Source organism: Salvelinus sp. IW2-2015, linkage group LG1 (genome assembly GCF_002910315.2).
Source record: "Salvelinus sp. IW2-2015 linkage group LG1, ASM291031v2, whole genome shotgun sequence".
Taxonomy (NCBI): domain Eukaryota; kingdom Metazoa; phylum Chordata; class Actinopteri; order Salmoniformes; family Salmonidae; genus Salvelinus; species Salvelinus sp. IW2-2015.
This window is the reverse complement of record NC_036838.1, coordinates 56,276,726-56,285,374: the sequence shown is the minus strand read 5'-3', so window position 1 is coordinate 56,285,374 and position 8,649 is coordinate 56,276,726.

The following is an 8,649-nucleotide window of genomic DNA, read 5'->3' as shown; positions in this document are numbered from 1 at the left end:
CCCCACCCATCTCATTTCGCTCTCAGAGTGCACACTTGATGCTCTGGTCAATGATTTGTTTACCTCTGGATAACATGAAAACAGTCTAACCAGCTCTGCTGGCAAACATTTCATTACGCTTCTTGGCAGATGTTTACGGACCAAATGTAACAATTTTATTCGGATTTACAGATGGCCTACAAGTTTGTGTTCAAGGCACAAAAGGTTCACATGTTCGAGAAGGCATTTCTGCCAAAAAAACGCATTTTGATTAAAAAAATAAGTTTTACGTTCAAACGGCTGTCCTGTGAAGTTGTGACTTGCGACATACGCCTAGTATCCTGAATGGGTTCACATACACTGCTCAAAAAAATAAAGGAACACTTAAACAACACAATGTAACTCCAAGTCAATCACACTTCTGTGAAATCAAACTGTCCACTTAGGAAGCAACACTGATTGACAATAAATTTCAAATGCTGTTGTGCAAATGGAATAGACAAAAGGTGGAAATTATAGGCAATTAGCAAGACACCCCCAAAAAAGGAGTGATTCTGCAGGTGGTGACCACAGACCACTTCTCAGTTCCTATGCTTCCTGGCTGATGTTTTGGTCACTTTTGAATGCTGGCGGTGCTCTCACTCTAGTGGTAGCATGAGACGGAGTCTACAACCCACACAAGTGGCTCAGGTAGTGCAGTTCATCCAGGATGGCACATCAATGCGAGCTGTGGCAAAAAGGTTTGCTGTGTCTGTCAGCGTAGTGTCCAGAGCATGGAGGCGCTACCAGGAGACAGGCCAGTACATCAGGAGACGTGGAGGAGGCCGTAGGAGGGCAACAACCCAGCAGCAGGACCGCTACCTCCGCCTTTGTGCAAGGAGGTGCACTGCCAGAGCCCTGCAAAATGACCTCCAGCAGGCCTCCAGCAGCAGAGAGAGAGAGAGAGAGAGACAGACAGAGAGAGAAAAAGACAGAGAGAAGGGTGTGTCTCAAGAGGCAGTGCTTTTCAAGCTGCAGCATTTGTGTCCTCTCACACAGTAGATGGGGCCCTCTACTGGTATGTTAGAGAAACTGCTTCCCTCCACACCTGGCACACCACACCGCAACACAACAGCCATCATTATATCCTCTATTCAGTTGGCGTGTGTGTATTCACTAGGAACCAAACGGGAGCAACTACCTAAACTTGTCAAATAAGAAACTATTATTTTCATTGCAAAACCTTTTCCGTTTCAAAACGTTTCGCTACGGAGTGCTCTAATGAATACCCCCTTGAACAGGAGGCTGAGCGATGACAGAATAGAGCTACTGGCCTATTGAATGAAAGAGGGTCCTCCATGCAGCACTATACAGACCTGCCAACGAACCCTTCTGGAATCAACTCAATTATCTAATTTCCCCCTGAAATTCATCTAATGGCGTATTATTGGCCCAGAAGATATAGGAGAACTGTTGTCATTGAAGGAAATGGATCTTAAAATGGATATCCTTATTTAGACCAATTATGTGACATGACATCATCACAAAAATCCGATGTGAGCATTTAGTAAATTTATTCATTTTTCAATAATTTGTTTGTTTGTTTACTGTTGTTGTTGTTTTAATCACCAAACATTGAAATCCAACACTGGAAATGCTGAGTTTTAACCTTAGTTAAAGTAGACCATATATTCTCGAGGGAACAAAAGCAGTACTGTTGAAAAGTACCGTGTGTTGGGAGGAAGGGTCAGCTGATTGCAGAGATGTCCTAACAACAGACAAAGACTAGGCATTATACCCTTCTGACAAAACAGCCAATCCACATTCACATCATTATCACGTCTTCCAGTGGAGTTGTCAGTAATCATAAAATGGTATACCATTGCTCTATAGCGTTTGCCGGCCGAGTACACAGCACCTCTGAACAGAGTACCAGCCATAATTTGTGTTTGTAGTAATATTTGTGTGTGTGGTAATATTAGAATTAAGGCCTAGTTAAATATTTTAACAAAATATCTATGACACTGGAACACATAGTTAATTCTATGTCAGATTATTATTAGACTATGTATTATTATTAAGCAATACAGCCTGAGGGGGTATGATATAGCCAATATAGAGTACCTCGGCTAAGGGTTGTTCTACGCTCGACGCAATGCGTAGTCTCTGGATACAGCCCTTCGCCGTGGTATATTGGCTATATACCACAAAACCCAAAGGTGCCTTATTGCTATTATAAACTGGTTACCAACATAAATACAAGAGTAAAAATAAATGTTTTGTCATACCCGTACTATACGGTGTGATATTCCTGCCAATCCGGATTCAGGGCTCGAACCACACAGTTTATAATTATTATTAGAAAACATGGCAATTGTAGCTTTCTCAGAAAGTATTTGGTCTGCGTGCATTGACGTTCAGATAATTGACATATTTTCCATATAATTTTGAGACCACCTTCAATGTCAAAATATCCCATAGCAAAACTAGTCCAATTTAAACCTCAATCAATTGCTTACTTTAAAATTGCTATATAATATATAATCCAAACTACTTAAAAAGCATCACAGAAGACACTGCAATCCAGTGCCAAGCACATTGTTATTATGAGGTCAGAAGCTAACCTCCCTGAGCTCTAAGCTCTGCCTTCCACACCTGAGAGGGAATCTTGGCAAAGCTGCTTTACAGAACAGTACCAAAAGGAAACACTCACCAGAAAGAAGACTTCTGGCTACCAGTCAAGATCTTCTGGGCTCCGTGTAAATAGACTGGACCAACACTCCCACTCCAGGTCTCCATTCGAAAAAGGTCTTCTGATCTCAATGGGTTAAAAAAAATGAATCCAATGATTAATCACAACTCTTCCTCTTCTTCACAATGTAACAATGTAACAATGTAACAATGGACCTCAGACCATGCAGTTCCTTCCTCTCTTTCGTATGTCTTAATCCACTGATCTATGTCTCTCTCTCTCTCTCTCTCTCTCTCTCTCTCTCTCTCTCTCTCTCTCTCTCTCTCTCTCTCTCTCTCTCTCTGTCTCACTCTCTCTGTCTCTCAGTCTCTTGGTCTCTCAGTCTCTGCCCCCTCCCGACATACACACAGACAATCCCGTAGCCTACTACACTACAAGTCGGAGCGGATGTCCAGGGGCCTAGCTATAAATAGGTTTCTTCCGTGTAGAATGTCTCTTCCTATGAGAGTGAAGAGCATGGAGGCTGGAGGAGCCTGGCAGACCAAGCATCGCTCTCTCCAGGCTGATCCAGGCTGTATCACAACCGGCTGTGATTGGGAGTCCCATAGGGCAGCGCACAATTGGGCCAGCGTCGTCCGGGTTTGGCCGGTGTAGGACGTCATTGTAAATAAGAACTGACTTGCCTAGTTAAATAAAGGTACATTTTTTTCAATCTTTTTTTTATCAGCCTTCCTCACCTCCCTATCAGTTTCACCTCCTCTCAGCCTCTTCGATGGGAGGAAAGTGATCAGTATAGTATGCAAGCCTTACGGGAAGAACTGGCATCCCATCTACAGTATAGGTATGACTAAGCAGAAATACAACAAGGGAAGTGAGAATCAGACATGGCTGCATGGACCTGTGTCATTGCTATTGATTTATGCTATTGGATACAGTGATCCAACGTTTCCAGCATTATGTGTTGCTTTATTGTATAACTTCTTTAAAACACAAGAAGGAGGAAGCTGGCCATTGAGAGATGCCTATGAAGACATGGGTTGCGGCGATAACATTTTACTTGGAAAGTCCATCAGGCTTATCAGTAACATTTTAACTAACTATCTACTAACCCTAACCGTAGCTCTAACCCTTACCCTAACCCTAGCCCTAACTTTAACCCTTACCCTTATTCTAAATATAACTCTAAATGGAACCTCAAATCAAATCAAATCAAATGTTATTGGTCACATACACGTGATTAGCAGATGTTATTGCGGGTGTAGCGAAATGCTTGTGCTTCTAGCTCCGACAGTGCAATAATATCTAACAAGTAATATCTAACAAATTACATAACATATACCCAATACACCCAAATCTAAGTAGGAATGAATTAGAAAGCAGTTGCTTATCAACAAATTGCTTATCAACAGATAGTTTGTTAATAGTATGACCATCTGTAGAGCATGTCTGTAGAGCATCTACAAATGGACTATCCGGACTATCCAAATAATGTGTGACCTGGGTTGTTAACTCATACAGCAAGATAATCATGGTCCCATACTGAAGCAATTTCTGTGATGAGAGCGCAATCTGATGGTAAGAAAGTAGCATTACAGTTGGCCCAGGCATACTTCACTAACATATTTAGTTTGTGCTCCTCCATCCCGCAATGCAAATTCAAAACCAAATAACATTTTATGTCACATGCGCCGAATACAACGGGTGTAGACTTTAGCATGAAATGTTGGCTTAGGAGCCCTTCCCAAAGATAAAGAGTAAAAACAAATAGATATATTGTAACACAAGAGGAATAAAATGCACAATAATTAAGCTATATACAGGGAGTACCAGTACGAGATCAATGTGCATAGGTACAATGTATTTGAGGTAGATATGTACATGAAGAAAGGGTAAAGTGACTTGGCATCAGAATAGATCATAATAAGAGTAAAATAAAGAACAGAGTAGCAGGAGCATATGATGAGTGTGAAAGTGTGTGTATACAGTATGTGTGTGTGTGTATCTGTGTGCGTGTGTTATGTGTAAGCGTATGTAGTGTATGTGTGTGGGTTTTGTGTGAGAGTGTCAGTGTAGTGTAGTGTGGTGTGTGTGTGTGTGTATGTGTGTGTGTGTGTGTGTGTGTGTGTGTGTGTGTGTGTGTGTGTGTGTGTGTGTGTGTGTGTGTGTGTGTGTGTGTGTGTGTGTGTGTGTGTGTGTGTGTGTGTGTGTGTGTGTGTGTGTGTGTGTGTGTGTGTGTGTGTGTGTGTGCGTGTGTGTGTGTGTGTGTGTGTTGTGTGTGTATGTGTGTGTGTGTGTGTGTATAGTACATACAGTGATTCAGAAAGTATTTAGACCCCTTCACTCTTTCCACATTTTGTTACATTACAACCTTATTCTAAAATGTATTAAAATGTTTTTTACCCTCATCAATCTACACACAATACCCCATAATGACAAAGCAAAAACAGGTTTTTAGAAATGTTTACATATGTATTAAAAATAAAAAACTTAAATATCACATTTACTGTGTACAGTATATTGTTGTGAGTGTGCATAGAGTCAGTGCAAGAAAGGGTCAATGCAGATAGTCCATGTAACCATTAAATTAACTTTTTAGCAGTCTTACATACACTAGCATTGCTTTCAATTGTATTGCGTTGCACAAAAACAGTCCTTGGGAAGCCAGAAGTTAAATACAATTCATTTTCAAGTGTTATTAGTCCTATGTACTAGATACACATGGTTTACACCATGTGTATCTGGGGCTCCCGAGTGTCGCAGTGGTCTAAGGGCACGACATCTCAGTGCTTGAGGTGTCACTATGGACACCCTGGTTTGATTCCAGGCTGTATCACAACCGTCTCTGATTGGGAGTCCTATAGGGCAGTGCACAATTTTTCTGGGTTTAGCTGGTGTAGGCTGTCATTGCAAATAAGAATTTGTTCTTAGCTAACTTGTCTAGTTAAATCAAATAACTTAAACACCAGTGGTGTCATTAGGCCTGGGCTTTCGGAGCTCCAGCTTCCAGATGTTTTTGATCCAGCCCCGAACCTTTTGATGGTCCAGTCATTTCAGTCTGATATGAGTTTCCATAACCACACATCACTTGCGCTACGCAATATTTCAAAATAGTGTTTTACTGAGCAATTTTTATGACAAAAAATAAACAATACAAATACTAAGCTAGGCAGAGTGCTGTGATTGGTTAAGATTTCCCAACGCAGTGGACCTCTCACGTCCCCTTGACCCCTCCCGCACAGGTTAGATGTCAATCTTATTACTCTGCAAAAAATCTGTCACTCAGTCAGAGTCTGGATATTTGGGGGGACTCATGATGGCGGCATGAGAGGCCGTAACATTTCTAGCTGAGGAACAATTTTAGGCTGTAGTTGCAACAAAACAAATTGATTTAGCCATACAATGTAGCCATTTTGAATTGTTTTGTAATTAATCAAGCCATTGAAATTTATTTTTGGATGATTTTCAACCAACAAACTAGCTATCAAAAAGTTTCAGCGTGTTTATCTAACATTAGCTAACTAACATCTTCATATAAACTCAGCAAAAAAAGAAACATCCTCTCACTGTCAACTGCGTTTATTTTCAGCAAACTTAACATGTGTAAATATTTGTATGAACATAACAAGATTCAACAACTGAGACATAAACTGAACAAGTTCCACAGACATGTGGCGAACAGAAATTGAATAATGTGTCCCTGAACAAAGGGGGGGTCAAAATCAAAAGTAACAGTCAGTATCTGGTGTGGCCTCCAGCTGCATTAAGTACTGCAGTGCATCTCCTCCTCATGGACTGCACCAGATTTGCCAGTTCTTGCTGTGAGATGTTACCCCACTCTTCCACCAAGGCACCTGCAAGTTCCCAGGCCCTAGCCCTCACCCCCCGATCCAACAGGTCCCAGACATGCTCAATGGGATTGAGATCCTGGCTCTTCGCTGGCCATGGCAGAACACTGATATTCCTGTCTTGCAGGAAATCACGCACAGAACGAGCATTATGGCTGGTGGCATTGTCATGCTGGAGGGTCATGTCAGGATGAGCCTTCAGGAAGGGTAGAGGTCTTATAACCTATTCCATTCTACAGGTAAACATGCATAGCTCGTAGCTGTTATTTCCAAATAGGCTATGCAATTATATATAAAAAAAACACCCATTATTAGTTATTTCATCGAGCCTTCATTTGTATTGTTTTTATTCACTGAGCTACTTAGTTGTTCTATTATTGTTGCGTTGTCAAGAGGTTAACCTGCAAGTAAGCATTTTATTGCCCTGTGTACTCAAACTCATCTTAGAAGGGGAGGGCAGACAGAAAGAGGGGTAAAGATGGCCAGTTTGTGGTTAGATTGTAGGTGAACAAAACATTGAAAGTACATAGGCCCTGAAGTTATGAGTCCTCAAATATGATGTAATCTAAAAATTGTCCATTAGCTGGTAGAACTGATGAAATGAATCCTAGAGGTCTAATAACTTATTCCATTCTACAGGTCATATTTTGGGGTTCATTTCTCTATATTCATATAGCCTAGGGGCTATGTAGCTTCTTATCTGTCATGTTTGGAGTTGTGTTGCGCTGTTATACAGAGACTTGAATTAACATTTTCAGTTGGGTTGCCCTGGTCATGTCAGTATATGATAACTTTACAGAGCAACTGCCCCTGATTTAAAAACAGCCTGTGTGGCATCGATATGAGTCAGAAACATTTTGACTACAAGGTGTAAATAGGATAATTTTGGTCATAAAGTCAGTCTTGTCCAAAACTGTGTTTTTGTAAGACTTGTGGTCATGACTGCATTACAACATAAATGACTGCATTACAACATAAATTAAGGTTGGGTTTGTTTCAATACTGCCCACAGCTGGCAGAACACAAGTAAGCTGCATGTGACCCGATCGTAATGCCTGGTAAATGTGGGTCGACTTTGGAAATCCCTATGGGGCTAGTCAGGGACCATTGGTAAATCAGACAATGTCCATGGGACAATATGTTCAAATTCCAATAGATCCACATTTCTATTACTTAAAAACCTCCAACTATAAATTGTAGAAATTCATATACAAATGTTGAAATAATTGAATGAGAAAACTAAAAGGTGAAAATATTGTCTCATTTACATACGGAGAAAGGCTATCCAAAGTCAGGTTGCAAACAAACCGTCTGAAGCTAAATCATTTCGCTAACTCTATTCCCACTTGCAAACACACACACAACAAACCACACCCCGAAACCAACTGACCTTTGAATTCAATCATGGCCACTAGCATTTCTTAATGAACCAAATCTAAAACTAGGTCAAATCAGGAAGTTCAGTCACCCGTTAAAACAAACAAATGACATGTTGCAGCTCTGGCCAGCAGCATATCACCCTGCATCCCACTACTGGCTTGCTTCTGAAGCTAAGCAGGGTTGGTCCCTGGATGGGAGACCAGATGCTGCTGGAAGAGGTGTTGGAGGGCCAGTAGGAGGTGGCCTTTCTTCTGGTCTAAAAATAAATAAATATATATCCCAAAGCCCCAGGACAGTGATTGGGGACATTTCCCTGTGTAGGGTACCGTCTTTCAGATGGGATGTTAAATGGGTGTCCTGACTCTCTGTGGTCACTAAAGACCCAATGGCACCTATCGTAAGAGTAGGGGTGTTAACCCTGGTGTCCTGGCTAAATTCACAATCTGGCCCTCATACGGTCACCTAATCACACCCAGCTTACAATTGGCTCATTTATCCCCCCTCCTCTCCCCTGTAACTATTCCCCAAGTCGTTGCTGTAAATGAGGATGTGTTCTCAGGCAAATTACCTGGTAAAATAAATAAAATACCTTTCTACCTTTCAGATGAGTCAAGGATGACAGATAAGAACAACAGGCCAGTGGGGCACTTAGAACAGCAGCAGGCAGGGGCAACTGGTAGGGAAGATGATGATTTAGGTGACCCAGGCCCAAAACAAGTTAAGATACCCTAGTATGCCCTTGACCGTTCTGGATTGCAAAACTAAAAATACACA